Raw genomic sequence first — 27,573 nt, forward strand, 5'->3', positions numbered from 1 at the left:
CGAGAGCGAGGGCGGGAGTGGGGGAGGGGAGGTTCCTCGGGGTGTCACAGGTCCCTGGTGTGTTCCTCTGGAAGTTGGCTCCACAGTCCTGATGACGCTGGCCCAGGGTCCCAGCCAGATGCTACGTGGGTGCCTGGGTGGTTCACGGGCTCAGCCTTCTGTGGGGCACTCTGTCCTCACCACTGCCGGGGACGTCCCTGCATGGTCTAGTGAAGAGGAGGGCTCAGGTCTGGGACCGCTGGAAGCCAGAGTTGATTTTATTTATTTTTAAAATTTTTTTTTTTTTAGTTGTAGATGAGCACAGTACCTTTATTTATTAATATGTGGTGCTGAGGATCGAACCCAGCGCCTCACAGCCTCTCTGAGGCTGAATTCTCTCCTCTTTGAGGGAGGCCAGTTCCGTTCTTTCTGCAGGCCTTCATCTGATCAGATGTGGCCCACCCACATGGTGGAGGGTCACAGACTTTGTTCATTGTTAAATTCATTGTTAAATATTAAAATATTTAATCTCGTTCCAAAAAACACCTTCCTGGAATGGTCAGGAATAATGTTTGGCCAAACGTTTGGGCACCATGGCCCAGACATTAACCATCTCTGGTCAACACTCCCAGGTGCCTGGGCCCCAGGACCAGGTGTGTCTTACAGAGAAGCGCGGGAGTTTCCTGGGGTAGAGGAACCAGGGGTCCACTGTTCCTGGGAATCTGTCTCGGGAGCAGGCAGGGCTTGTCGGTCATCCCCGCGTGATCTGAGCGGCATTGGCGGTGACGAAGGCTGGCCTTTCTTGCATTCCAGTGGCTGCTGGGAGTGGGGCCCACCCCTCGGCTGACCTTGCTGAACTGGGACTGTTGTTTCGCGCCTGTCCCTCTGGTCCCATATCTAGGCACCAGGAGCCAGCTCCTTAGGCACCTGTGGGGTGATCGCTGGTGTCTTGCGCCCTGTTGGCCTGTCTTCCTGCTGGTGTGGAAGGCCCTGGGGCTCTGCTCCCTGAGATTCCCTCCCCCTGGGGAAGTGGACTCTGGCAAGTGGTGGCCTTGTGGTCATGTCCCTCCCCTCCGTGAGCTCAGGAAGTTGGTCTCGGTGCTCTTACCAGCCCTCTGTGTCAGACTGTTAATTTGACATAAATAACCACCTTGCTGCAGGAAAGGCACAGCGTGGCCTCCTGGGGTGGCCTGGGCAGGGGCTGCGCGGTGGATCTGGAGAGCAGGGCAGAGGGGCAGGGAGGCCCCCGGGATGGCCAGGAGGTTCCTCTCTTCCCCTTCCATCCACTGTGATGTGGGAGCCGAATGGACGATGGAGGGCAGGGGAGAGGGTGGAGCTGCCCAGAGCCGTGTGCAGACGGCCGGCCGTGTGGTCGGGCAGTGTCTGGGGCCCCGTGACAGGGCTGTCACCTGTGCAAGTGGGCTGACAGGAGCAGGCTTTGTGCATGGCCTGGCAGTGGGTCGTTGTGCCCCACATCCTGCCTGAGGCCCAGAGAGTGGATACCACGAGGGCCTTGGGCCCCCGTGGCCCATCTTCATCCCTGGGTGTGTGGGGGCACGGGCCTCAGCATGGCCCGAGCACCAGCCTCGAGGACTTCCTGCCAAGCCTCATCTCATGTTTCTCAGAAAGCCAGGCCTTTCCAGGTAGCTGGGGACATGCTGGGGTTTGTGGCCGGCCTGCCTCTGTCTGCAGGTTCTTCCTGCAGGGCTGGCACCTGGCCCCCAGAGCTTCCCCGGGGGGCTGTGCCCAGTGACATTCAGCCTGCATGGCAGAGTGAGGCAGGCCTGCGGCTCCTCTCCCTCCAGGTCCTGAAGCAAGGGCTGCTGTTCTTGGAAGTGCTTTCTGGTATTTTCCAAGGCAGGACAACTGTCACTTAAAACCAGAATCTTCTGTTTTGACCTCATCTCGGCCTTTGACTGCAGAAGGGCTGGGCCGGAGGATATGGGCTGAGGTGACCATCCTGCCTGGCATGCTTCTCCTCTCTGAAGGTCAGGAGGAGCCTGGGAGCGCAGGCCTGCCCTCAGCCAGCAGGATCTGGTAATCATCAAACCTGGAAAAGGTGATCAAGTGCACCCATTGCCAGGTTAATAAGGCACAGGTTCTGAACCCACAGGTCCCATAGGTAACTCAGTGCTTGTAACCATAGAGGAAGGGAGAGGAATTACTTGAAGCACAATTTATGTGAATTACTTACTGGGTTCCTGCATCTGGGTATCCAAAGAGGGATGGCTGGAAACCAGGAGCGCAGAGACGGCTGTAAGGACCCGTTTATGTGTCCAGCACAATCCCTGGGATGCTCTTCTTTGGACTGAGATGCTCGTGCTTTCTTAGCCCCAGCCTCAGACCCGGAGTTTAAGTGGAGGTGACTCACGGACGCCTGCCTGGGGCACACAGAGTGAGTCAGGCCGTGTTTATCCCCAGGGTTTCCTGTGCCAGGTGAGTCTAGAATCTGCATTGGCACTTGGACATCTTTCGAGTGAGGTTTCTTGGCCACCAGGGGTGGGGAGGAGCTCCCTGTGTGGGGGAAGGGACCCTTCAGGCCCCGTTGGAATCCAAGGTGACCACGGTGAGTGCAGTAAGTCCCGCCGCCCTGGGGAGCACCCCATTTCTCTGGGTGGTCCCTAGGGAAAGCCTGAGGAAGTGTGTCCCACCTTCTGTCACTGAACGACTGGTCTGGAGTCTTTCTAGCTCTCTGGTTGTCCAAGTTCATTTCCTGTTGAAGGTTCTGGTCTGTTCAAAGTGCAGTACCTGCAAAGGGAACCCTTGAAGATCCCCCAGTGGGTGCCTGAAACCATGGCTAGTCCCCAGCCCTGCGCACATTGATTTTATCCCATATGCACAATCCTGTGATAAAGTGCAATTTGTAAATTAGGCCCAGGAAGACGACAATAACTAATAATAATATAGAACAACATAATAATATACTGGAGTCAAAAGTCATGCGAATGTGCTCTTTCTCTAAAAGTATTGTTTTGCACATCTTTCTTCATGTGACCTTTTTGCTTTCCTTGGGTTTAGTTTTATACACATATTTTAACCTTTTTATTTAAAGGAAGCACTTGAGAACTTCTCTTTGGCATAAGAATTTAGCGCTAGCATCACTACTCCTTTGCTTTGAGGTCATTAATAAGTAAAATAAGGGCTAATTGAATGCAAGCAATGTGATGTGGAGACACTCTGATAACCAAAATGACGACTTTTGTAACTGACTAAAAGCAGAAGTTCTCTTTTTTTTTTTTTTACGTAAGTGACTATTGGGTGGGTGGGTAGCATACGCAGTGCGGATACACTGGACAAAGAAATAATTCACACCTGAGATGGGACAGAAAGGATGGTGTGAGGTTTCATCATGCCATGAAAAATGGCTCATAATCTGAATCTTAAGAATTGTTTATTTCTGGAATTTTCTATCAATATTTTTGGACCTGGTTGACAGAAAGTGAAAAAAGCAAAGTTCAGATAAGGGGAGTCTACTGCATGACTAAAAATGCAAGCTGCTTGTTCAGGCCTGGGATATATTTTTATTACTTTTTGGTTGCTTTTGTCTTTGTGGAAAGGAAAAAGCATTATTATTATTATTATTATTATTATTATTATTATTATTATTTTAAGGCAAAGGGTTTGGACAGATTGGCCAGAGCTTTCTGTTTCCTGTGTGATTAACAGGATTGAAAGCTCCTGTCCTGTGTGTACCTGAGCCATGAGCACGACTTGCATAAAGCGTGCACATAAACCGCTGCTCTCAGACATCTGGAGAGGGTGACGGGGGCGGGGGGACTTTAGCTTTTTGCATTTTGAGCTCTATTTTATTTTACACACATAGAATTTTGTAGATCTACTTTTGTGATGAAGAAATAAGGCTGTGTTTTTACTGTGGCCAAATATACATGACAGACTTGCCGTCTTAATTGTGTTTAGTGTCCAGTTCACTTGTACCAAGTACATGCACCCCGCCATCCTCCTCCTCCTCCAGAACTCTTCCATCTTCCCACACTGAAGCTCGGTTCCCATTAAACAGCTCCCCATCACCCTCTCCTGCCCCAGCACCCCTCCCAACCCTCCACTGCCATAGTTTTGACTGTATTCCAAATAAGTGGAATCATAGAGTATTCATCCTTTTGTGACCGACTGAAAAAAAAAAAGTTCTTTTTTTTTTTAACATTGTCATTTGTTAATTGACCTTATTTTCCATAATATTGGCACAACTGTATGTGGAGGCACAGCTGGAAACAGCCCCTGTTTCTCAGGGAACTTAGATTCTTGTGAGGAGCAGTCAGTTGAGTTTATTTTCTTCTCATTTTAACCAAAACATTCATCCTTAGGTTTTGATTGACTCGTGTCCCTTTTTGTAAATGCAGTTATAAGACAACCCAAATTAATTTTTATTAAATAGTCAGATATAATCAAGCCACATAAAAGGCCTTTTGGTAAAGGAACATGACGTGAGTCAGTCTGGTAGCACAGATTAAGAAGTGGTTCCTTATTGTTTCTGAGTACATTAAGTAAAATTAAAACTAAACTTTTAATAAATATATACACACGTATTGAGTAGAGTTAAGTAGTTAAATATTCTGTAAATTATTTTTCCCTTTTGTGCATATAAGGTGCTGATGAAATCATAAAAGGTAATTTTACACTTTAAATGAAAAACATTGACAGGTATATCTTTAAAAAAAAAAAAACACCACCAGTTTTAATGTAAGATTCTGTTATTATGACTTTCATCCCAGATCCCAGGTGAAATTTAGCCACAGTGTATCACACCTGTTTCTTTCTGGAGACATACATGACACCAAAAATAAGGGGCATTTATAAAGACATTTTAGTGACATTAATGCAGTCATTTTACTCTTTCCCCTTTTCCTTTGGTTTTTAAAATGAAGACTTGGTGATTATTTTGGCAGACAGCTCTGTGGGTTTTGACACACGTATGGATTTGGGTAAGCATCACCTCAGTGAGGACAGGAGAGTTTCACGCTGCACACCCCCAGCCGCGACGTCAGCCGACCTGTCAGTCAAAGTGCCCTCCACCTCCACAGTTTACTTTTCCAAGAGTGAAGTATGCCGTGCCAGGCAGCAGCGGTTTTCTGCACCCACTGCCTTTGAGGCTCCTTCAAGCTGTCACATGTTTTAATAGTCTGTCACTCAGTAGCATTCTGTTGTATTTTTTTTTTCTTTTGATACCAGGTATTGTACTCAGGAGCACCCGACCACTGAGCCACATCCCCAGCCCTATTTTGTATTTTATTTAGAGACAGGGTCTCACTGAGTTGCTTAGCACCTGGCTTCTGCTGAGGCTGGCTTTGCACTTGCAATCCTCCTGCCTCAGCCTCCCCAGCTGCTGGGATGACGGGGGTGTGCCACGCACCTGACTTCTGTTGTCTTCTTGAAGAGTTGCTGTAAGCATTCGTGCACAAGCTTCTCTGTGAGTCTGTGGTTTCGGATCCTTGGGATAAAGGGCCAAGAGTGGGGTGGCGAGGTCACGTGGCAAACGTGTGTGTAACTCATAAGAAACTGCCACAGTCCCTTCCACAGTGGCGTTCCCTCCTCTGCACTCTGCTGCACGTCCTCTCCATGCCTGATACCATGTGTCTTTATTTAACAGATAGTTTGTGTACAGTGTATCTTGTGGTTTTTAACTTGAATTTCCTAGTTGGTCTATATGTGCTGGTACAGTATCTATTCAAATCTTGCTTTTTTTCTGGGGTGGTGGTGGTACTGGGGATTGAACCCAGGGGTGCTGGACCACTGAGCCATATCTATAGCCCTTTTTTATTTTTTATTTTGAGACAGGGCCTTACCAAGTTGCTTAGGGCATCACTGAGTTGCTGAGAATGGCCTCAAACTTGTGATCCTCCCACCTCAGCCTCCTGAATTGCTGGAATTACAGGCGTGCACCACCACACCCAGCCTTTTGCTCATAAGTTAATTGGGCTATTTTCTTCTTATGAGTTCTGAGTGTTCTTAGTGTATTCTAAATACAAGTTCTTTGTCAGGCGTGTGATTTGCAAATACTTTCTCCCAGTCTATTAGCTTGTCTTTGAATTCTCTTAATGGTGTCTCTCACAGAGCAAACAATTTTAATAAAGTTAACTTATAATTTACGGATTGTTACTAGAGAATGCATAGATACATGACTTAATTTTGTGTTGTTAACCTGTGTTCTTTCTGACTTGCCTAAACTTATTACTTCTGTAGAGCTCCTTTTTAATTAAAAAAGTTCCTTGGCATTTCCTACATGGGTGAGCATGTTGTCAGTGGGTACGCCATTTGGTTTCTTCTTTTCCAGTTGGTGTGCTTTTTTTTTTTTTCTTGCCTTATTTCACTGGCTACTGCTTCCAGTGCGATGTTGAGAAGTTGTTCCTTCTTTTCCAGTTGATATGCTCATGTTTATTCTTTGTGTTTATATGGTAGGTTGCATTTACTGATTTTTAAATACTGAACCAGTCTTGCATTCTGGAATATACTCCATCTGGTTTTGGTGTGTTTTTTTTTGTTGTTGTTGTTGTTTGTTTGTTTTTTAATCATTGGATTCAGTTTGCTAATATTTTGTTGAGGGTTTTTACATCTGTGTTCATGAGGGATATTGTTCTAGAATCTTGTTACACTGTCTTTGTGCGAGACTCATTTAAGTGGGGAAAGGTGTCTTCCTACTTTCTGGAAGAGATTATGGATACTTGCTGTTATTTCTTCCTTGTTATATTGGGTAGAATTTGAAATAAAACCTTCTGGGCCTCTTCAGATTTTTTTTCCTCTGAGGGTTTTTAACTACATATTCAGTTTTCTTAGTGTTTATCGTGTTGTTGAGGTTATCTGTTTTATCTTAGGTGAGTTTTGGTTCTTTGTAGTTACTGAGAAATGTGGTCTTTCTCTCCAAGTTGTGGATTTTATGTGCATGGGCTTGTTTATAGTATTCGCTTCTGATGTCTGTAGGACCTGTAGTGATCGCTCCTTTTGTTCCTGATATTGGGAATTAGAAACGCATTGACATCCTGGGGACCGTAGGGTTAGTGTAGTCACCACCCGCCAAATCCTCAGGAGGCTGGACCCTGTGGGTTTGCGTGGTGCTGCCTGGGCAGAGACAAATGAGGCCCATGAGGAGGGACATGGATGCCTTGAAGTCCTGGGGTAGCACATGTGCCCAGGGCTGGGAAGTTAATATACGGCACTTTGGTGGCCCGCATGGCTTTGGTGTCTTCACAAGGGCCCGGTGGCTACTGGGAGCAATTACATGGAGAATCTGGCTGGCTTTGTACCAGAGTGAAAAGGGACCCTCAGCCTTTGAGGTCCCGGAGGGTAGGTGAGATTTCCACCCCTCATTCCTGGTGTCTGAGGTGATTGTGGCCAGTGGTACGTGAAGGGACACAGATTTATTTATGTTTTGTCTGTTCTCAGTCAAGGACACACTTGAAAAGCCCAAGCAGAGGAGGCTGAGGGGAGGGGTGAGCTTCCGTGTGATACTTAACCAGAGGTCGCCTTGTTTTGGGGCGTCGGGGATGACGGACAGTAGGTCCTTCTCTCTGATCCGGTCTCTTCTTTAGGTGTAAAGCAGACGGTTTTCTGAATGTCAGAGCTATGGCTTGTGGTTCCCGACTCTGACATATCTCAGCAGCATCTTAGGCGAATGAAAAGCTCACTGTTTTTTGGTTGTTCTTCAACCAAGATGAGTTTAGCTTTATTTAATTAAAAAATCTGTGTCAAGCTGGTCTTTAAAATAGAAGAGTGATTTACGAGCCATCAGAGAAAAGTAGGTTTTGCAAGTGCTCGGGGTTTGGAAGTCCCTGCTGGGGCAGGAGGCGCAGGCCCGTGGGGACTCTGAGCTGTGGGATTGATGGCCTGGCACAGGGACCATCCTGGTTTTTCTGTGTCTTCCTGCAGGTGGCTTGTGGCCTGCGGGCTGCGCGTACAGCGTCACTGCACAGGTGTGCCCTGGGCGTCTGGGTCTGGTTAGGCAGGAAAGTCCCAGGTGGCTGATCCGGAGCTCCCACGGCTCTTGGCAGTCGGGGCTGCTCTGTTGGAGGGGGACTGGGAACGAGCCATCGCTGGCCTTCCTGTCACTGCCTCCGTCACACCCATGCGAGGATTTGGAAGACTCACGATGTTCCTCTATGATCCCAACCCCTCTTTTTAAAGTGGCCCATGTCCACTCACAGTGTGATCAGGTCAGGGAAGGTCAGCTCCTGCATGGAGAGAGCTGCGCTGGAATGCACGTTTGTTCCTGGGTGTCCACGCACACTGGGTGGGGGGTGGGTTTAGGACCCGCTGTGGCCACAGGATCCACAGATCAGATCCCTCCTGTAAAGTGGTGTGATATTTGCATATAACCTGCGCACCCTCCCCGTACCTTCAATCATCTCTAAGCCGGGCGTGGTGTATGCCTGTGGTCCCAGTGACTCAGGAGGCTGAGACAGGAGGATCCCAAGTTTGAGGCCGCCCTCAACAACTTAGTGAGGCCCTGTCTCAAAATAAAAAAATATTAAAACCAAAAGGGCTGGGGATGTAGCTCAGTGATAAAGTGACTCTGGTACAAAAAAAAAAAGGCACCTGTCGTTAGAGCAACATAAATGCTGTTAACAGTTGTTACGCAGTTGGCAGTGAGGAAAGGAGTCTGTATATGTTCAGTACACCATTTTTCTTCTTTCCTGAATGCTTCCAGTCTATGGTGGGTTGGCTCTGTGGGTGGCGGAACCCTTGGGTCGAGAGGTCTGTGGGTCCTCTTGGAGCTCACAGTCCGAGTGTCCTTCAGGCTGGCCATGAGCACTTGGGGAGCTGGGGTGTCTGACAGGTGTGAGGTGTGTGTGCGCGTGTGTGTGTTTTCTCTTTCTCGACGTGGTGGGGTCGGGTCATCCGGGTCCTTTAGTGTCAGGAGATGGGCAGCTGGGACGTGCGGGCATGAGCAGGGCGGCCCCAGGGTCAGGTTCATGTGCGTGGAGGAGGCGGGTGGGCTGTGCAGGCTGCAGTTGGGTGGGAGAGGAGGGGCCTGTGCTGGCTGCCCTTGGAGACTTTGAGCTTCACAACAAGGGGAAACTGGGGTGGAGTCTCACATTCTGGGTGGCGCGCTCTGAAGATGAAGGATTCATTTTCTTCCCAGGAGGTTGGTGACATTTCAGTGTCTGCCGATGGCTTGTGAAAGACTAACACAGCCTCTGCCTTTTGGGCGGGTGACACAGAGCCATGCTGCAGACATGGAGTGACAGCCAGGTGGAAGGTCCCAGTTACTGACGTCGAGCTCGCATTTGGCGTGGTCACATGGACGCAGGCGACCCTCCTGCAGAGGATGACGGTGCCTACCTGGACATGTAGACGGGCCGGAGCTGTGGACAGCACTCCTCTGTGACACGTGGGTGGTCACTGTGTGCCCTGTGCTCTGAGGAGTTTGGTCTGTGCGCGTGGACGCAAGGTGCAGACAGGCTGTGTCCCCCGGGAGTCGCGCTGCATGTCTTCTGGACAGCTGGGACCTTGCTGAGGTCCCAGGTGGCCTCTTGGGTGCATGAGCTCCACATTTATGCTTGCGTGGTCTGTGAGTGTCAGTGGGTCCAGGTGTGTGCGTGCCTTGCACTCTGGAAGCAGGTGTAGAGAGGCCGGTCCTCTGCGGCCTCCCAGAGCTGGGTTTTCACTCAAAGAAGCCAGTGGAGGCCCGAGCAGCTAGGTGCCCTGGAAGGGAGTCCACAGTAGCCGGGGGAGAGGGCATTGCTGAGAGCAAGTCCCCATCTCGGCTGTGTGAACTCCTGTCTGTGCAATCTCTGTAGTTTTTAGTTTGAATCAGGGGACTTTTTTTAGGTCTTCCACTCCTCCCAGTGTCTGGTCCCTTGGTGCATGCCCCCCTCACCCCCCAGGTTTGGCACCAGCCAACTCAGGTGCAGTTTAAAGTCAGACTCAAAACCACGAGGGCCCCGCCCCATGCCTTCCTGGACCTTGGTGACAGCCACGGGGCAGGCCATCCTCACCCCCTGGCACCCCCCTTCCCTGCGTGTCCCTGGAAATGCAGCATTCACCCCAACGCGCTCCCACTCACCCCTGGTCTCGTCCCACCATCGCCTGGTCCTCCTGAATCCCAGGATCCCAGGCCTCCTCTTCCAGCCCCAGGGTTTGGGATAAAGCCTTTGAGTGTGTGCCAGGGCCAGCGGGCTCCTCTGTCCCTGAACAGCTCTCTAAACGCAGGCGATGATAGCAAGCCAGCACTGCACATGGCTTCTGTCCAGTGGGGAGGCTGTTGGTGGCCCCCCATGAAAAAAACTGGGCTTCTGTAGGTGTGCATCGGCGATTCAGTCGAGCGTTCCTCCGTTTGGTGTAGTTTTCCTGTGGTGGGGGTGAAATTCACACAGCAATGCTCTGATCGGAGTGTCTGCCAAAAGGTCAGATGTTGGAAACGGAGTCCCCAGGTTCCTAGGAGGATGGTGTTTGGAGGTGGGGCCGTTGGGAGGTAACAGGGTTGGATGAAGTCACAAGGGTGGGGCTCCCAGGGTGGCGCTGTGGCTCCATTTCCCCCGTGTGATGCCTGGCATCCTCATGCTCTCAGACTTCCCAGTCCTGGAGTCATGAGCCAAATAAACCTTTGTTCTTTATAAATGACCCAGTCGTCGGTGTCCAGTTACAGGAACAGAAAATGGATTCAGGCAGATCAAGTTCACCACATCAAAGCCAGCAACACGGCGGTGTCGAGTGCCCTCACGGGGTCTTGTCACCACCTCTTCTGTCTAGTGCCAAGACATTTTGTCACCCAGAGGGAACCCCCTGCCCACCAAGCATTGACTCCCCAGTCCCTCTGCTCCCTGCCAACTTGATATCATTTGGTAATTCTTTGACTTCTCCCTTGGCAGTCATAACATTTCATCGCTCGTCCCATGAACATTGAGTTACATGACATTTTTAGTGTGTGGTCATGTTTTCAAAGTGGCCCTTTGGGTGAGCTCTAATGCTCTCACTGGCTCATGGCAAAATCCTGGCCTGGAGGACAGGGAACGATTCCACGCTGGGCTTTCCAAGTCGTGTCTGTGGTCTGTGCCAGAATGGGGGGCCCTCGAGCGATGTGTCCAGAGCGAGCCCTTCCCTGGCTGGCCCTCTGCCCGTGCCGGGTGGGCGCTGTGTAATTATTAAAGATCGTGCTCGCCGGGCCATGGTCAGTGAGTGTGGGGGTGCACGCAGCGGTGCACGGGTGTGACACCAGACCTGAGATGCAGCCACATGGAGAGAAATCCCGGAGAACCTGGAGCCAGCCTCCTCTTCTCTGGCTGTCAGTGTGAGCGGTGCAGAGGGACCCTCCAGCCGCCTGTGTGGCCGGGAGTTGCTCTCAGGAAGCTGAGGAGCCCCCTGTGTGTGCCCTGATCCCTGGTCCACCTAAGGACAAGGTGGGACTTTCTCCAGTGCAGCTCATTCCAACAGAGACCCGCCCATTCCCTTGTGGGACCAGCAGGTGACCCTGACTGTTCCTTCTGACACCAGCTGGGGGTCCTGTCCTTAAATGAGAAGTTTCCATCTTTTTCTTTATAGATCCTGGACCTTTGGGGTAGTGGCCAGAGTCACTCTGGTCTAAGAGAGGCAGGATTTCTGAGCATTTATTTTTTACTATTTCCCCCCCCCCCTCACAATTCAGTTTTTAACTTTTATTTGACATCTGTAATATGATTCCAGGGGGAAAAGATCCTGTCATGGGTCGTCTGAGAGCACAGTACTACCCCTGCTCCCTGTGCGGCCTGGGGCAGTGTCTGGGGTGGTGCGCCCCTGCTGGTTCTGAGATTATCAAGCAGAACCCAGAAACCTGTGTCTGAGGCGGAGCCCTCGGAGAGCGTCCCAGGGGCCCCAGGAATTGAAGCTATGCCCCGGGGCCCTAGGTGGCCTTGTTTTTAAACAGCACAGGGAGCTTGCTGTGGAATCCACCAGGGAGGTGCCAGCCAGTGTCGTTCCCCCACCTCTGCAAAACAACAAAACCCAGCAGTGGCTAAGGGTGGTTGTGACCTTGATCTGAAAGAGAAAGGCAACGTGTGACTTCCCGTGAGCCACCTTCTCTGCAGAAACCAGCTATTTGGGTTTGATATTGCGGGTTACCACAGGGAGAGGACCTTGGTCCCTGGAGGAGCTGTGAGTGGCCCCGGAGCTGAGTTTTGGACTGAAGTTTTAGCGGGAAGTCCCAGCGTCTATGCTTTGAGCTCCGCATGTTTCCGGGGTTTGCAGTGTAGTCTAGAGGCTTCTAGGCATTTATTTTGGGGTATACAGACTTTTCTTTGGAAGGAAGATTTTAACACCGCAGTCTACAGTTTGGCAATCAGCAAAGCCCCAGAATTCCCCTTCCTCACTGAATCCAGTGTAATGAGCTGCTAGAAAAAGGATTCTTGATGCTCGCTCTTGTTTTCTGGACTAACTTGTCTGCTATCCGTGAGACCCCGCCAGGCCCCGGCATCTCCAGACTCTGAGGTTTTATGGTGTCCAGCAGGTTGCCTCTACATCAAAGAACTGCCGCGGTTTGCTCGCGGTCACATGGCGGAAAGACGCATGTCACAGTCTGGCACTTTATGTAGCTCACGTACTCTATCCTTTGGGGACATTTGCCATTCGACATTCACCAGAGTTTACTGGGGTGAGAGCTTCTGTTGATCATCTGTCCCTATTTCTGGTCATTGCCAGTAAATATAGCTGATCCTTTGAAGGTTCCCGATACCCCTGCCATGTTGGGTTCTAGAGAATTCTGCCCTGCATGGTGGGGAGGGGCTTGGACCTTCTCGTACCCTTGAGCCTTCTTTCTTTGTTTCTCTGTCTGTCTTGTAGGGGGAGAAGGTGGTCGTGTGGAAATTGGCATTTTTCTGATGGCCATTGAAACCAGCCTTCTCTGTCGCTGTCTATTGGTCATTTTAACAAGGAGGATCTTGATGTCCTTGGGAGCGCTGAGCACCAGGCTGTGTGTGGCTGAGTGGCCGAGGTCTTCCAGCCCTGGGGACCGCCGCTCTCCCAGGCAGGGGGCATGGGACAACAGGTGACCTGGCTCTATCCTTCCTCTTGGGGCCACATTCGTAGCTGTGTGTCATGCTGAGCTGGCTCCGCGGGATCCCCCCCACCCGCCCACCTCTTGAAGAGGGTCTGTGCGTGTGCATGTGGAAATGCCATGGGCGGGACCTCACCCAAACCTGTGAGCACCTGTCTCCAGGGTCGTGGCCCTCAGAGATTTTACCCACATGTCCCGGGCAGTCATTGGGGGTGCAGCGTGCACTGGGCTTGAGTGGTTTGTGATTTGAAGCCATTCAAATGAAAAGCAAATCAGAACTTTATAATAAGAAGGGACTTTCTCAAAAGGGTTATGGCAAGGGGGATGGGACTGTGCACGCTGTGACCCTAGGTTCACGGCGTCACAGGCGTTAGAGCAGGTGGAGAAGGGCCAGGTGTGGGGCACGAGGTGCAGGAAGAACATGAAGTTCCTGGCCTGTTCCCAGGAGGGGCTGCGGCTGGCTCTGGGGGGCCCAGGGCCTTGGGGAAGGAGAAGCCAAACCGAGGTTTGGTCCTGAGGGATGTGTTGTGGCTGATCAGTGGGGACAACAGTGTGACTGGTCACGGGTCACCGATCAGGAATTGGAGGGTTTCTGTGCCCAGGTAGATGGGGGCCCTCTGAACCCTCAGTCATAAGTGGTGTGGGACGGGCAGTGTGGGGCCTTCTTACCTGTGGCTGTTGACTGGCAGGAGCTTGGGTGAGTGAGTGCTTCCCAGCAGAGCTCAGTGCAGGGTGGGGGTGTGGGTGTGGTTGACCCTGCTGGTCTGGCCTCTCTCATTCTGTCAGATGGGCCTTGTCTCCCCACCCACCAGCCTCCCAGCACGAGGCCCCGACCTCCACTCCCAGGGTGGTGTCTGAGCTGGACAGTGACAGAGGAAGGGGCCTGGGCCAGGTGAGAGGCGTGAGGTATCCGGAGGACCTACACCCTCCAGGAGGACGGGCACCCCAAGGCACTGTCCCCTGTTGGGTCCTGGGGCCTTCACCGGGTCTGGGTCCCTGAAATTCCCTTCTTCTTTACAATCTGGGGTGGGGTCGGGGGACTCCCTCCACTGAGTTCCTTTGCTTAATGGTACTTATTCAAAGCTGTCATTTACGTCCTCTACTTTGGTTATACAATCGAATACACATCCATTTGTGGTTTGGAATGTAAATATCTTAGAGGTTGGCAGTGTTTCTTCAGTCGGAAGCGTATTAAAAAACGGTAGTTATAGTTCATCAGGTTCCAGTGTGAACAGTTGAAATGATACCAGAGCGTCATAAAATATCGGGTTATTTTGATTATTTCTAACAGTGGGTCAGCAGACGGCCTCGGACCCATGAGCAAATTATGCACGTCCCTTTCCATCCGTAGCATGGAAAATAAAATGGTGATGTGAAGAGGGAGTTGGCCAGTACTAAAAAATGGGCATGACCATGTCAAGTCCACGACTACTTCTTCTTTTTTTAAAATTTGTTCTTTTTAGGTGTCTATGGCAATAGAGTGTATTTTGACATATTATACCTGGAGTTCCTCTGGTGGTGTATTCATATATGAATAGAAGGAAGGGACGTCTGATTCATCACACTGTCTTTTCCCATCCCCCTCCATTCCCTTCATTCCCCTTTGTCTATTTCTATGCCCCCCCACCCCCCAGACTTCTTAATAAAGTGTCTCTTGTGCTGTCAGAAGTCATCTTGAAGTTTGAGGCACCATACAGCGTCTTTTTTTTTTTTTTAATATATTTTACTGCTGTTACATTACACATAATAGTGGGAACTGTGCCATGTTCCTACTTGTATGTCACACAATTTCATCCATTTTGTTCTCTGTACCTTCCCTTTACCACCCATCTGCTCCCCCAACCCCCCTCTCTCCTTGCTCCACTCTACTGGTCTCTGGGCTTCCTCTGTTATTTTATATATTTATATAAATATACATGTATATATTTGGTATCAGGGATGGAACCCAGGAGTACTTAACCACTGAGCCACATCCCCAGCCCTTTTGTGTATTTTATTTAGAGACCAAGGTCTCACTGAGTTGGTGAAGGCCTTGCTAAGTTGCTGAGGCTGGCTTTGAACTCGTGATCCTCCTGCCTCAGCCTCCCAAGCTGCTGGGATCACAGGCTGCTGCGCCACCCTGCCCGGCTCTCAATTATTACTTTTTCATTAGTGTATTATAATTATATGTGAACACAGCATTTGCCGTGGTACGTCCGTACTTGAACTTGGCCTAATTTGGTGGACTTCATTCCCCGGTACTTCTCCCTCCCCACCCCCATCCATTCCCTCCCTCTGTTTCCATGAGATCCTTTTCCAGGCCTTTTCCCCACCCCCACTTCCTCTGGCTTCTACACGTGAGAGAAAACCTTTGACCCTTGATCTCTGAGCCTGGCTTGTGTCCCTTAGCGTGATGTTTTCTAGGAGGCAGGAACTTTTGCTGCAGCCTGGTGCACACCGGAAACACAAGGTACATGCACTGATAGAATGGCTGGCGTCATCTGTTCCCGACACCCTAAGGCGTCCCTGGTGACCCCATGCTGTTCAGGAACTGTGGTTCCCAGAGTGTGGCCCGGCTGACAGCAGCATCACCCAGGAACCTGTAAGAAATGCATGTTCCTGGGCTGGCTCACCACACAGCCCTGCAGCCCCGGGCTCCCCCCGGGGCCCAGGGACCTGCTTTTCATGCCCTTGTCCTGGATTCTGTTGTGGGTTCTCTGTGATGACCACCCGCCAGAGGCTCTTAGGGTCTCCAGGAAGCAGCCATGGCTCAGAATCTGTATCTGAGAGTCAGTGTGTGAGGTAGGAAGGACCACTCACTGTGCGCATGTGTGTGTGTGTGTGCGCGCGTGCGTGCGTGTGGGCATGTTGGTATGTGAGTGTGCGTCTGGGCCTGTGTGCATATGAGATATGTATGTGTGTGCCGCAGTCTTGGCTGGGCACAGAATCACGAGCCACCACAGCTTTGTAGATTCAAACAGCAATTCTTTACTCCCGAACTCACACCGGCCCTCTACACACACGTTCTGGGGAAATCCAAGTTCTGCCGCAAAATTCACCTACTCCACCAGGCTTAATTCCAAATACTCTCTGAATCCCACGAGAACTCAAGGGGAACTCAAGGATCGGGCGTGCCTGAGGCAGCAGGATATGCCCTAATCCCGGCAGGCAGGGTACACCTTAAACCTGGAACCGCCCTAAACCCAAGGACAGGATACTCCCTAAAACCTGCTCAGCTCTAAACCTGGATCCGCCCTGGTCCTTGAGCAAGGTCACCTTTCTCAAACACACATGCAATGTCACAGCGAATGTCCAAGGCAAGTCCATTTAACATGGGGTACGCTGGCAAGGAAATTTCGATGCGTCATTCCTACTTGGCAATGGCCCTCAGCATGTGTGTGTGTGTATGTGAGTGTGGCATACATGTATGTGTAAGGCACATGTATTTGGGTGTGTCTGTGTGTACGTGTGTCTGTGTGTATGGGCTTGCATGTATTTGAACACACATGCGTGTGTCTGTCCGTGGGTGTCAAGGTGTGTGCATGTGTGGTGCCCGTGTGGTGGGTGAGTCCTGTGAGTACCATGCCAACTTGGCAGCCTCAAAACAAATGGGGCTGCTAAGTGAGGGACCATGGCACATGTCTGCTGCAGTGTGTGCAGGGCAGAAATGTCACCACCACAGAGTGTGTAAATGCAGTGACCACCTTGCCCTCTGACCCCCAGGCCCACTCCACAGTGAAAACCTGTTGCTGCTTCCTTGACCGCTCCGCATGTGCTGGCTCCTCCTGGCGGCCTTTTACATACATGTGCGAGGCGAACATGGAGACCCTGGCCGTCCCTCCAGGGGACACCTCTTCCTTTTGCCTTGGGCAGTTCTGGTCCCACACAGGAGGCCTAGGATTCAAGCGTTCGCACGGACCCTCTGGTCACTCTCTGGCCAGCCACCGATGGATTTGGAGGGAATGCCCTTTGCCCTCTTTGTGTCGGAGTCGGGATGTGTCTGGGTCCATTCTGTTGCACTGACTGGGTAATTTATAAAAATAGAGATTGACTCGTGGAAGTCCAAGGGCACGAGGCTGGTATCAGGAAGCGCGGTGACGCGTCCTAACACGGCAGAGAGGGTCACCAGGCAAGACAGTGAGCGTGCCAGCGGGGGTCTTTCTCTTCTTGTGAAGCCACGAATGCCATCGTGGGCATCAGGCCCTCATCTCACCCCCCTTGCCTCCCAGGTGCCCTCTTCCAAACACCCTTAGCACGTGAATTTGGGGGCTAAGTTTCTGCCCTCTGCCCCCTTCATCATGGCGACTGGGTTTCAGTGCGTGACTTTGGTGGGACACTTTGGAGCTACAGCAGACAGAGCTGGAAGACGCATTCTGAGCGTGGGGTCAGGTGGCCACCGCGTCTCCTCCGTCCCCCACGTTGGAGTTGACGTTCTCCAAGGCCACCATTCCATTGCTGGCCCTGGTGTGCCCAGCCTCAAAGTCCTGCCTGTCTGAAAGATGAACATGCCCATCTTGCTTTAATTTGGGTTTCTTTTATTATAAATGACGTTGAACAGCTCCCTCCCCTGACTTGATACTTGCCGTTTAGTGCCAGGGTTGGGGGACTTTGGGAAGCCCGGGAGCCCTCTGTGTCTCTGTGTGACACGTAGTGATCCTTCTGCGACTTTAAGATGATTTTTAAAAACTTACAAGTTCTGCTACATTTTTTTTTCTTGGTTTCTTATTATCATCTCTCTTTGACCTTCCTTCTCCGTCACTTCTTTTGGTTTTTAAGTATATGATGTCCTTTAAAACTTGGAAACTGTCAAAACGCCACAAGGTAGTACCGTCGTCGTTTTAGGATGCGATTCTAACTAAGGGGCTGAGTCGGAAGCTTTGTGCGGAAGTGTCGCTCTTTACTGTGACTTGGTGACGATCACAGCATTTCCGGTGAGCCCTGGGCCACCCTGGCCCTTCCCCTATGCACTTCCAAGCTCGGGTTATTTGATCTCTGATTATTTTATCTGATCTCTGCTGTGTCCTTGTACAGCAGCAGAGGGGAGGGGAGACCGTCAGCCAGGGAAGGTGGGGACGATGCCTTCTTCTCGGTTCCTGCTAGTGACTGTCCGTTGGCTCCAGTGCCTCTCTGGTCTCACCTGACCAGGTGAGTGGACAGTCCCTTGCAGAGGTCAGAGGGGCATATTTAGCATGGAGTTTGTCTGAGTGAGTGTGGTTAAGGATTCTGGTTCCAAGCTGGCACTGCTAAAACGCCCCCTTTCTAACTCTGTTCCAGAATCCACCCATCCACTGGGAAGAAACCGAGGCAGGGTTGCAGAAATGGTCCATGACACCGGTTATTAGGTGAGTGATGAACTTGCCTGTGGGTGACAGTTCCCTTTAGAAGAGACTCTTCAGAAGGTCTCCTTCTTGGTGCTCTGTCCGGCGGTGCCTGACCCCATGGGCGGCTGGAGAGCTAGGAAGGAATGTCTGTCTCAGCAAGCTCAGGCATTTCTGCCTGGAGGGATCGTGGTGGTGGTGGGGGGGGGTGATGCACCGTAGAGGGCATCTGAGGCTCTGCATGGATGTGGGCAGGGAGGGGCCACCGGCGCGGTGACATGGGGCAGGCTCATTTTGGATGGTGAGCCTGGCACTTGGGGTCAGCACTGACTTCCTTGGGCAGGATGGGAAGGGGCCTGAGTGAGGGGCTGCCTGTGAGGCTGTGCCCTGCCTGGACCCTTCCTGCTGTTCCCCGGGGACAGGACTGCATGTTCAGGCGAACAGATGGGCCTTTGACAGTGACGCGTCTCCCCACCTCCTGGGGATCTCAAGGAGCTGGTGGCCCTGTTTCTCTTGGGTCACACCAACTTGCAGCCCTGCCCCTGGTCATCAGGGGAATCTGGGGGAGGCAGCAGCTTAGCTGGGGCTGGGGAGGGCCGAGGGGACTGGGAGGGCTTCTGGGCTACTGGCCTCTTGTCCTTACTCCCGTCCCTCCGTGCACAGGGTAGAGGGCGGAGCAAGAGTGTGTTGGCGGAACAGCAGTGCTGGTGTGCAAGCGCCCTGCTGCACACGGGCGTGTGGCCATGCACTGACAGAGGAGTGGAGGTGCCTAGCCCCTTGCAGGGCCATCGCTGGCCTGGCAGCCACCCCTGTTGTGCTTATTGACCTTGGCCCGGTCCTTCACCTCTGGTGCTTCAGTTTGTTCACCTGTGAGCTTGGAGGGGCCATCTGGGGCGTGGCGGGGGGCATCCCTCTGTCCTCGCATCTGGAGGACATCTGGAGCCTCTGAGCATGGCCCTGTGCAGGATCCCAGCTCCCTGTGACAGCAGAAGGGTGGCTCCCAGTACCAGGGTGTGTGCTGACCCACATTGTCACCACGAGGGGCCACCGCCTGGGAGGAGCCCTGGGCTCTGTTCTCAGCCTCACGCCTGCAGTCACCTTGGTGGCCTTTAGCTCACACTGGAGTTGAAGCTGTCAGTGGGCATCTGTGGCAGCCCCAGAAATGCAGTGCTTCCTGCTGCAGGGGCCACCTGGGGGGCTGTCACATTTCTGGCTTGTCCACTTGCTGGGATGGAGCAGAAGAGAGGAGGGGTCCAGGGAGAGGGAGCCTCTCCGCCCGACATGGTTGGGGCCAAACGCTCCCATCTCCTCGTGGGAGATGGGAAACAGCTGCTGTGAGGAGACCGGCCATTCAGGCCTCCGCCATGCGGGGCTGCTCCCGGGGCTTGGAGGAAAGGTCCCTGCCGGATTGTCTTGTGTTCAGAGGAGTTTCCAGACGTGACTTCCCCGGTCCTGAGCAGGATGCTCAAGTCCTAGCATCCTGCCTGGAAAGCCCAGTTGTGCTAGCTGAGCGTCTGCAGGGCCCCTGTCCGCCCCTCCACTAGTGTCTCAGCGTTCCTGGTCCTGGTCTGTGCTTGGAGATCCGCCTGGCTTTAGCTTTCACGTCGTGAACAGAGCACCTTGGGCAGTTTCAGTTGCCTGTGGTCATCCAGAGGGTGGGTACAGTACAGTGAGATGTTTTTCAAGAGAGAGGAGAGAGAGACCGTGTTCACATAACTTATTACAACATGCTGTTGTGATTGTTCTGCTATTTTTATTGATTATTGTCGTTAATGTCTTACTGTGCCTGATGTATACCTTTAGAGTTACGCACGTACAGGAAAAAGCCCAGAGGATGTGGGGCTGGGTGCTGCCCGCGGATGCAGGCCTCCACTGGGAGTCTGGGAATAGACCCCGTGCATGACGATGATCTGCATGTAAAAGGCCATTTTCAAAGGAGATGCTCCAGAAGATTAAGACATAGATTCTAGAACTTGCAGTGGAGTGGAAGCAAAAATAACTCTTTTCAGGGATCTGTTTCCCACGTGAAGTAGTGGTCCATACAGACGGCTTTGCATTTGGGGAGTCCTTGGCTTGGGGACAAAGCAGCCATTGTCCTTCCCATTGCTCCCATGGGACCGTCTAGAAATTCAGCCAAGACTGGAAGGGTGGCCTCTGCAGGGAGCTGGTGGAACCACACAGTGACGGCAGTGACCCAGCAGTCCTGGGGTGCTGGGGTGCAAGCACATGGCAGAGGGCCTCAGGGTGGAGGATGGGCTTCCCTGGGACGTCTTGGGGCAGTGAAGAGGGGCAGGGTAAAGGCTTGGACCCAGACTCTGGGGCTTGAGTGCGCTCATCAGGAGAAGTTGGGAGCGGAAGGGGGTCACTTTGAGTGGTGTTGTTTCGATGCCGCCTGAAATGTTAGGTTTCTCTTTCCGCTTCCTGACACTAGTTGAAAACAACCCCGAGATCTCCCCAGTACGCCACATGTGTGCCCCTGTGCTGCCCTGAGGTTGGGTGTGCCCCAGCCCCTAGGCTGTGTCACCTGCAGTGCCATGGGCCCCTTGCTCCTCAGGGGAGGTGCTTTATTTTTAGCAAGTGTCTAGAATACTCAGAAGCCAGAGTAGGACACTTGCAGATTTAATTAAATGACACTGAAATGGGAGGTAATTACTTCTACCTGTTTCAGAAGGTCTGGGAGGGTCTCTCTGGTCCTCCGACTACGGCCCCAGGAGGCTGTCACCTGGAAAAATGCCGAGGGCCCTCCCCCACAGGCACCCAGGGTCCTGTGGGTGCTGATCTGAAGGCTCGTGGGTTCACTGATGTGAAGGGTCCTGGTAAGCAGCCTTGTCCTGGGTGTGGGTCTGTGTGGTACCAGCGCACTATCGTCTTCAAGTCACCCGGGGTGGTCAGGTACAGCAGGTGTTGGGACGCGGTGAGACAGTGGACACCGGGGCTCTAACCCGACAGGCCGCATGGAGAATTAGCACCATGCCGCCGGAGCACAGACCAGCCCTGACCCAGGACTCTGCCCTGGGCCACAAGCTGCTGGCCCATCTCTAGGGATCAGAAGGTTCCATACCCTCAGCTCGCTTAGGTCTGAGCCAGTTCCTCACCTCGACAGCTGCGTGTGGCCCTTACTGCTTCTTGGTGCTTTAGATATGGCCCTGGAGCGGGGTTTAGTGTTGGCTGCTCTGTAGAGGCACGGCGTGCTGGGAGCGTGGCTGTGGTCAAGAGCCGGGAGGTGCCTCGGTGTCAAGTCCACAGCACGCCGTGAAGACTTAGGATGCAGGAAGGACCGAGGTACCTTCTTCATAACTGTTAATGACACGTGCCAGGATCGCATTTTGCCTGTGTGTCAGGTGAAGTGAGCTGTGTTACTGAGACGAGCATCACCTGCTCATGCGTAATAATGTGACTTCTAGGAACACCAGCAGCGGGAGGCAGTGCTCGCCTGGTGTGTAGGACAGTGTTGATCTAGAATGTTCTGGATGCCGTAGACCTGCCTCACCCTGTCTTGCATTTCTGCAGCCCAGCCTGCTGGGTCTTCCCAGAGAAGCAATTCTCCACTCCCCTGGTGGAGAGTGCACCCGGCGCTGCCCAGCCCTTGGTGAGCTCACCCACCCCTGACGGCCCCTGTCCCTTGTTTTCCGTGGGTAAGGAAACCTACCGCGCATTCGCTTGCAGCTGATTTTCCACTTTGCCGCGTCCTGAGCGCGTCGGTGGCCCACCCTCTGCGTGCGGTGATGGTGATGCACCCATCCTGTGCCCTGGGGGAGGAGGGCCACCATGCAGCCCCACCACCACCACGTGCACTGGCTCTGGCAGCCTTTGGGGTGTGGGTGGAGGGGCTGCTGCCCGCACAGCTGTGGGGCACCCACTAGGAAGGCCCTCGGGCATCCACATCTGGCCGGGCTATTAATAGCCCACAAAGGACCCATTTTTCTTTGCGAAGGGTGGACATGTGGCGATGCGGTCATGCCCATGAGTGGGGCCTGTGAAGCCAGCCTTTCATGGAGCAGCCCTCTGGCACGTTCTGCCCCATGTGAGCAGGACCCGGGGACCCATGCCCGCGGCTCTGGCATCCTGCTCTGGGGCAGTAGAGCCTCTACGGAGCAGCCAACAATAAACCCCGGGTGAAGACCAACCCCAGCAGGATCCCCAGGTCCCACGTGAGTGGAAGGGCCACCCAGGCCTTGCTGAGAGGGGACGTCAGCTGGTGCTGGTGGTGGGGGAGGGCATTCCTCGCACAGGAAACAGGACACTCAAGGCCCCGCGGCAGGTGGGGTTCACCCGTGGTGTTTAGGGTGTGTGTGGGGGTGTCTGGGCCCAGATGGACTCCAGGAGGGCGTGGGCGAGCAGAGACGCTTGGACGGGGACTTGGTGCTCAGGGATGCTGACGTGGGGGTGGGGCACAGGCTGCTGGGGAGGTGCCAGGCACCCTGGTAGGATGCAGGGGGGCCACATCAGGGCAGTGGAGGTGGCCCTTGGGATATGTTGGAGGGTGCAGTAGGTTGGGTGGCCTGGAGTGGGTTCTGGGGACTGGGGTGCCCTGTGACCTGAGGAGTCGGAAAGGTAGGGGCTCTGCCTACGCTGCTGCCTGGCTCTTGAGGAGGGGTCTGAGTGTCAGGTTGGTGATTCCGGGACACTGAAGCTGGGGATGCTTATTCATGGGGAGGAAGCTGGGGAGACGTCCCAGGGCTGGCCTGGGGGCTGGGTCCTAGCAGGTGCCAGGACACGGAGTTCTCCCTGACCTGACTGGGAATGTCGTCCCTCACCTGTCCATCAGGTGGAGACAGGCTGGAACCTGCTCCTGCACCCACGCCGGCCTGTGGGGGCTGCCAGGATGGAGTGGCCCCCGAGGGCCTCTGTCACAGGCAGCCATGCAGGTGAGCAGAGGTGGAGAGGGACTGGGGATGGGTTCAGAGTGGCCGTCAGGCTGTGGGGGTGCTGGGTGGGGAGGGGGGAGGTGAGGTCAACAGATGGGGAGAGGAGGGGCTGCAGGGGTGTGGGCCACACCTGTCTAGTCTCCTGCAGTCTCGGGGCACAGTGCTGATCCCTGGGATACTCCCAGCTGAGCCCCCCAAGTCATCTGAGTTGGACACAGAGATAGGGAGTGTGGACCAGGAGGCCACCTACAGCCACATTGGGACGGTATGGTATGGGGAAGGGGTGAGAGGAGCGCGACCTTGATGTGCTCATGATAGAGACAGGATAAAGCGTCCTGTTTTCTTAGGCTGCCGTGGGCGAGGTGGGGTCACAACCTCAGCCCCCGCTCAGAGACACTCAGCTTCTGGCTTTTGTTTTCGTTTTTACCCCTTGTAGTTGATGGAGTCAGGACCCCCAAAGGTACTGGGTTCTGATCCTGGGAGCCTGTGAGTGAGGCCTCATAGAAGCGGGGCCTTTGCAGAGGTTGGAGGTCGGGGGTCATTCTGCATCACCTGCTGGGCCACCCACGCAGTCCCTGGAGGAGGGAAGGCTGTGTGAAGCGGAGGGGACACTGGAGGAATGGGCCGTGACAGTGAATTTTACATCAAGTGTCACCTTGCCTTGGGGTGCCCAGCTACCTTGTCCGACGTGGCTCTGGGTGTGTCTGGGAGGTGTTTCTGGATGGGGTCGGCATGTCAGTCAGTGCAGAGGGAGCAGGTGCCTTCCTGGTGTGGCTGGGCCTCTCCCTGTCCATCCAGGGCCTGAGCAGAACAAGGAGAGTCAGAGCAGAGCCCCCTGCTCCCTGCCCTGAACCCCCAGCCTGCGGACAGCAGGTCTCGGGGGACCACCGCTCTCTGGGATCACATGAGTGGGTCCCCATAGTACATCTCTTAGTTCTGTGTCTCCGGAGCATCCCGACTAACCAGGGAAAGCCTCAAGCCACTAGAGGCCAGAAGAGGCCGGGAAGGGATTCTCCAGGGCCTTGACTTGGGCCCAGGGAGACTGATCTCAGGCCTCTGGCCTGCAGCAGGGCGAGAATACATTCTGTTGTTCGGAAGCCACCAGTTAGTGGTGCTGGGTTGGAGCCACCACAGGGGGACGGTGCCCTCAGCGTAAACAGCACTTCCCTAAATACCCGGCCGCAGCGTCAGAGCTGTCAGTCGGTGACTTGGATTTCAGGGTGTGGCACCGCTGGGTCACCGGGTGTGTGGCACCGCTGGGTCACCGGGTGTGTGGCTCTTGGATAGATCTCGCCAGATTAGTTTCCGAAACAGGACGTGGAGGGCCCTCTTCCAGGTGTTTTTTTTTTTTTTTTTTTTTTTTTTTTTTTTTTGATGCATCTGTCTGCAGGGCAGAGGGACAGCTTTGTGACAGTCTCCCAGGTCCTGGTGAGTGTGTGTGCGTGCTCTGTGGGCTCCCGCCGTCCAGGTCTTTCTGTGAGTCTCCTCCGGGGTTCTTTGAGCCGTTTTCTCTCTGAACCTTCATTCCTTTCTTCCCGTCTGCAGGGCCGCACAGTGTGTGTGTGTGTGTGTGTGTGTGTGTGTGTGTGTGTGTGTGTGGTGGTCACTGGCCTCTGCCCGGTTCTGCTGTCTGCTGGTTAGTTTCATCAGTGCCTCTCTGGCCACCTGGATGAGCTCTCTGCACTGGCCCGAGCGTCCCCCTTTCCTCTGAAGCCTGGTAGGGCTCCGTGTGGGTTGAGACTGCTTGGGCTGCCCCTTGATTTTCTGGCACAGAGTTTTGTCCTGCTGTGTGTTTGAATGGGATTCTTCAGTGTGTTAAATGGAGGGCTGGGGATGTGGCTCCGGGGTGAGCGCTTCTTAGGGTGCCGAGGTCCTTGGTTCGTTCTTCAGCGCACCCCACCTTCCCACCGTGTTTGCAGGAGCTGGAGTCCAGCCCTCCTTCCTTCCAGGGTGCTGACACCAGGGGTCACTCTCCCATCCCTGGTCCCTGAAGTGAACTTCAGCTGTGTGGTCTGTTACCCTGCTGTGAGCTGGCCTCTGTGCGAGCTGGCCTCTCTCCGGGAGCCTCCACCCATCCCCACTGGCCCGCCTGCCTTCCCGTGGGCCTGAGGTAGCCGTTTTCCAGCATCTGCTGCTGCAGACAAAGCAGCTGGGATTCAGGCACAATGAGGTGACCATCGGTTCACTGATCAGAGGGGGGTCCTAGGCCTCCGTGGAGGATGTCGCCTGCCTCCCACCGTACCTGGGCAGAGAAGGATGAGGGACAGCCACTCGGAGGGCTGTGGATGCCGGGAAGGGACCAGGTGAAAGGGGAAGACAGACACCACGTGGCTTGCAGAATTACCCGTGCATGGGGGGGCTTCTGTGAGATCATTCAGCAGGGGAAATGGCAATGTCCCAGGCCATCTGGCACCTCGTGGAGAGCAAGTCTGTCACGGGAGGTGGGGAAAAGATAAGGCTCGTGTTGGGGACCTGCCTGTGGCTCGGAGGTCCTGGGTGTGGTGATCTGAGACTCCACCAGGTGGGTGGGCACCTGTGTGGGGCCGAGTGTGCACCATTGCCCTTGGCTGGGGTGTGAGCCTGGGCTCTGTCCAGGTGGTGGGTATGCGGGTCACTGTGTCACGGGCGTGTGGACCTGAAGTTTGGCCGCCTGGCTCCAGCCTCCTCCAGAGCAGGACACTGGGCACTGCTGGGGCCCTCCTGTTGGCTGGTACCCCTGGTTTCCAAAGGCTTTCTGTGTCACCCAAGCCGGGCGGGTCACCCCGATGCTGGGAGCACAGTGAGGCCAGGGCCCGCCTGTGACCCTGGTCCTGCCTGAGCTGCAGGAGGAGGTGTGGAGAGTTTCGGGTACCTGATCCCACACAGGACCCACAACCGGCAGGCCAGGAAGCCAGGCTCAGCACCCGCTCCAGGGTGGGGTGGGGCTGGCCGAGGCACTCAGAGCCGGGCCCGTCTGGCCCCTTGCCTGTCCTGGGCAGGGTCCCCTTCAGCAGTGGCTGCCGGCCCAGCCTGCCTTGCAGGTGGCGGTCATGGGCGGGTGGGGTTCAGGCTGTACGATGCAGGGAGGACCTGTCCTCCTCAGCACCTGGCAGTTCCACGGAACAACTGGACTGTGAGACACCTGCTGTGGGTCAGCGAGAAGGTAGACTGGCACCCAGGCCTGTGGGGAAGGTGGACAGAGTGGCCAGGCCCCACAGGGAGGTGGAGGGAAGTGGGTCCCCTGGCACCAGGAGGTTCCCGTTGAGGTCTTTGGCTCAGGTGGCTACACAGCTGTGGACTGTGGGTTCCCCCTGTCCTGGGCTCTGTCCTGGGTGGGTGGTCATGTTCCCGATGCAGTGTGCAAGGTCGGGCTGAGTGGGCTGTGAGGTGCATCCTGGGAAGAGGAGCCAGCCTCCGCCTGGACACTGAGTCCTGGGCCCTGCAGAGGCCACGCGGGCAGCTGGAGGGGTGCCCCCTGCCGTGGAGCATGGCCCTTGAGGGCCTCACCTGTGACTCCAGTCCCTAGAGGGGAAGTGACCTGTCATAGTCTGTGTGCTGAGGGGCTCGTGCTTGGCCGGTCCAGGCAGTGGTGCAGATTTGCGGTTGATGCTGCCCGTGCCTGCCCGGGGCCTGAGTGACAGTGGGCATCGGCCTGGGGTCTTGCATTTTTCTCTCCAGAAAGGGGAAGAAGGGAGGGAGGAGGCCATGGCCCTGTGGGGCACCCTCTAGTGCTGACCTTCCCCAGGGCTGGAAGGCATGGTGGCTTGTCCCCCTATCCTCCTGTGCATGCACCAGGACCGCTCATGGTGGTTGGGACTCACTGTGGCAGCTGGCGGGGCCTGTCTTTCCCCAGCCCACCTTGACCTGTGGGTGAAGCAGGACCCTGGTGAGGCGTGCGGTTGACCGGTTTCACCTCACCCCACCCTTCCTGCCCTTCCGCCCCTGAGCATCTCTCTCCTGAGAGATTTTGCCACCCTCTGACTTTCTCCTCATTCTTCGCCTGCTCCCGTGACTTAAGCACGCCACCTTGGCAGAGCTGTGTGCCTCGAACAGAGAACTCTTGGAGGCCTGCTCACCAGCTTGGAGAGACCAGGCAGGGGGGCCCGTGGGGCTGAGCCGGGGGCTCTCACAGCCCCCAGGACCCTCGTGCTGAGCCCACGACCCAGGCCTGGCCCGTGGGGAAAGGAAGGAGACAGCCACCGCGCTCTGGGTGCCCCGGCAGGAGGAGGCTGGTAACACGCCGAGCTTGCAGCCGGGCTGGGTGTCGTCCACACGCCCAAGCGCCCTGTAGGTTGCTGGTGTGAGAACAGGCCCCCCCACCTGCTGGGAGGACAGCGGCGAGCGGCCATCAGAGTTATTCCGTTTCCTGCACGCGATGGTCCTCAGCCTCCAGCACCCTGTCCCCAGGCCTGGCCTCCCCTCCTGCTTCCCCCTGAGGCCAGGGCCCAGGGAGCCAAGCTGGAAGTGAGCAGTC

General features: G+C 54.3%; 1 protein-coding gene across 5 annotated transcripts in view; it reads left to right on the top strand.

Moving 5' to 3' along the window:
* The window catches only part of SEMA4D (semaphorin 4D), a 114,313-nt gene that overhangs the window by 17,259 nt on the left and 69,481 nt on the right, over positions 1–27,573 (top strand). For 4 of the 5 annotated variants that reach the window (XM_081263298.1, XM_081263295.1, XM_081263300.1 and 1 more), the window contains exon 2: positions 18,209–18,276. The exons of the other annotated variant lie outside the window; for it this stretch is intronic. The gene's annotated coding sequence lies outside the window, so the exon portion shown is untranslated. The remainder of the gene's footprint in view (positions 1–18,208; positions 18,277–27,573) is intronic. 5 annotated transcript variants of the gene reach the window in all.

This window comes from Spermophilus citellus, assembly GCF_964194105.1.
Source record: "Spermophilus citellus genome assembly, chromosome: 12".
NCBI classification, from domain to species: domain Eukaryota; kingdom Metazoa; phylum Chordata; class Mammalia; order Rodentia; family Sciuridae; genus Spermophilus; species Spermophilus citellus.